A 3,832-nucleotide genomic window follows, 5' to 3' on the forward strand; every position below is an offset into this window, starting at 1 on the left:
AATGTACTCACTACTGGATGAAAGCTTCTTATAAGTAATTCCACTCGTCTCGATCTTATACGTGCGTTGCCATGTATTTTCGCAGAATAGAACTCTTTCATCGATCCTAGGTCTACATTAAATATGCTTTTTACCTTTCACAAATAATGTTCAGTCCATTTCTATTTGAGATTTTTAGCGTACTCTTTTACTTACGTACCTTACCTTGTTACGTCCCAGAAATTGGGATATAGGAAAAACACAAGGACTCGCCATTTTACTTGTTTCATCGCAACGTTGCGCCTTTCACCATGGGAGACATGCAGAGCGTAGATTGCTTTTGTAGCATCGCTGCAAAGTGAAGGAGCACATACATTCTCTGAACATCTTTTCAAAAATATATTTTTGCATTAAAATGAAAAAAAAAATATTCTTAAATGTTTTGCGTGTTTGTAATGATTTTAAATATTTATTGATTTATTAAATAATAATATGTTTATCCTAATAATTGTGATGATGGCTGATTGATTATATAAAATTAATAAATAGTTGATGAAATTGTCACAATTAGGTTATTATGTATAAGTGGTATATAGTTATTTTCAAGAAGACGATGTCTTTACCGCAAGACTGCTAACGTGATGCGACAGCTACAAGCCGCATGTGAACGATGCAACCAGACGCAGCTAGATGCATGCATCTACATAACATAGATGCAACTAGATGCACGTACCCACCTACTCTGTAGGACCGCAGTAATTTAATTAAAATCCAGACGTGCACTCCAAATGCAGCAGCGAGCATTTTTGCTTCTATTTTGCGTTGTCAAATGCGTTCGAAAATTGATTGGTCGAAACGGATTGCTATAATAAATCGCGATAAATGAGCTGATACTAAATAATAGACTTAGAAATCATAAAGTATTTCTAATAAATGGAGCATATGTATGAAGAGAGATGCCCAAAATAAATGTTCTATTTAATTTTATATTATACACATAGCAATAGAAAATCAACACACAAAGTGTTTTAATATATAGAAATGTCACAAAATAGCGGCCCATTAAATTTAAGCTAATTTAAGACCCATAATCGCTAAGCACTTTGGAATATGTCATTTTGGTATTTTTTTTATTTATCACACTACTATAATAATTCCAGTCATTGCAATTGTTTTCCTTATTTTCAATCGATATAATTGTCCGTGCTTGATTATACTAAAACAATAGAAATATACTGTAAAAAATGTCATAAACGACAAATACGAACAAAGACTGCCCAACAAACCAACAAACCCCGCACCACACTCAGTCCTAATCGAGCGTATCACGAAATCCTACATTTGGATCTGAAGCATCAGCGGTTTTTTATACCTGGTAATGTCTCAGGAGCAAATACCCAAGACTAAGGTCGCCACGATTTCAAGAGAGACTGAGTTTACTTAAGTTAATCAAAAGTGCAATGGAAAAGAAAGGGCACGGAGAAATAACAAAATAATTATAAATGTAATACAAAAAAACAAAGCCATACAATACGGAGATAAAAGAAGAGATGTTCATGTCCGCAGTAAGATGCCGCAATTTTTTTTTTGAAGGCATATAAGACAAAATAAAGTGACATATCATCGGGTTACTCAATATAGAATGAGAGAATGGCCTCTGTAAAGGTTGTCTTAAATATATTAACTTAATGCTAAAAAGGTAACGGGTATGTACCAATACTTATTCATTTTACAATTCCTAATTTTCGTCAGCTAAGTGCTATAATTGACTTCTTTAATAAGTAGAAAATCATAACAATGCGACAAAAAATGATTGCTAGTCCAAGTCAAGATGGCAAAATTAATTCAAATATCAAGATACATTGTAAACATGTTATCAAAAAAAGAAGCAAATGATATGGAAAATCTTTTACATTGGCGTAATTATTATTAAGACACCTTGTTGAATGCATCTCTTTGAAAAAATACATGAAGATAATGTATAGCAGGATGAAAGGTATGGTTACAGAAAAATAATATTTTGTAACAAGATGTGTATTTTTGAGAAAAAGAATGCACGATCCATCATCGTCGATACGTGTATTTTCAACAAACCTGTGAAGCACCGAATGACCATAAGTGTAATGATCCGACTCTCGACTCTTAGCATAATATATAACTGGCAATCTGAACCAAAATAAAGAATAATAATATGGTGACTAACGTAGTTGGAGGTGACCAAGTGATATTTTTATCCCTAGGAATAGTACTGTTTGATTCACTTATCCACGTACTAATTAAGTTGATATCATCAATCCAAAATATTTTACAAATAACCTTTTCATAAAAAAATAAAAACAGATTGAGAAATAAACTATCCATAGACTGAATTTATTAGGAATACCGATTTGAAAACTAAAATCTTTAACAAATTGTAAGTAATTAGTTATTATAAGTAAATAAATTCATTTAAAAAAAATACTTATTCACTCTCTATTTTAGTTAAGTTTGTTAGTTTATAGTCTTCTTTTTGGACTAAGAAGCAAACGTTTTGAATGCTAAATAAGTAGAATTCTCAATATTATAATTCTATGAAAATATTGTATACAAAGAATAAGTATTTGCAAAATAAATATTTTATGTATGCTCAAGCTTTTAACATTATAAAAAAAACTTATTATATAATAAATTATATATTATATATAAGACATTTATAACTTTTGAGTAGGCAATAAAATGAAATAAATTACATAAGAAAAATAAGAACGCCAAAATTTATCGTGATTTCATGAAAATTTTATTCATTAGCACAAAAAGACTTGCGAAGAATAAAATTACAGGGTAGTTGAAAAGTAAATAGATTTATTATAACATAAAAGCATATATTCCTCTCCCAGAAGCAATATATCGTATTGACCCCAAGCCCCAAAAAAATACTTCCTGCGCGCATCCAACTATGTAGGTCCCTACGGCCTTTCCGCACCTCCATTAAATTACAAGCGCCAAGCCCTTTGCCATGGAAAATAATGATCAGAGACAACTACGTTAGCAGCTATAATGGAATATCAGAGCAAGTGGTATAAAACCTTTTATGGTAGAGTGTCTCTTTATAGATTATGCGGCATATAGCCAATGTGAAATGATGGAAAGTGGCCGAGAAAAAATGCTCTAAAAAGTGACTGCTTGCAGGACGCTATCGTATCACTGTGAGGTATTTATGGACCGAACAAGATAAAAATGAAAATAATCTTAATAATATATAGATAAATGTATCGTTTTAGACTTTAACGACAAGTTTAAAAAAACCAAAATAATATAAATTAAAAATATGTGGTATCTACCTATGTTGTAAATATACCAAAGAGTAAATAATTTATTATTTATAACTAGTAAGGCCAGTGGTCTTGCTAAATATTAGATTTGGATTGAAAAGGTCTGTAAGACCTCACAGAGCAGCCAAAAATACCGACTGTTTCTACTGGTGGTATATTTATGAAATGGAGAGGAATAAAATCAGGAGATGCTTATACACATACAGCAGTGGATTGACCGGGATTCTGGGCTGATGATGATAATAATATTTAAAAAATAGGTTTACTATTTTACCTCATTTAAAATTTGATTTGTGTGGATTACGCCCCTTTTTCTTTCCAAAGTCGATTTGCATGTAAAAAAAATCGTCTGAAATAGCAATCAAATATGATTTTTTTCCATTTATTGTTAATTTAGAATAGTATTAAAATAATTAACTTGACATAAAAATACCACCGTAATACATCGTCCTATGGTAGTATATAATTAATAATAATTTGTCAATTACTATTTAGGAAACATCTACTGTACGCTGACATTTTTTCTGGTCGGTCCAAAAAGG

This window comes from Rhyacophila brunnea, unplaced genomic scaffold, assembly GCF_057557595.1.
Source record: "Rhyacophila brunnea isolate RB1 unplaced genomic scaffold, BYU_Rbru_1.0 scaffold_11, whole genome shotgun sequence".
Taxonomy (NCBI): Eukaryota; Metazoa; Arthropoda; class Insecta; order Trichoptera; family Rhyacophilidae; genus Rhyacophila; species Rhyacophila brunnea.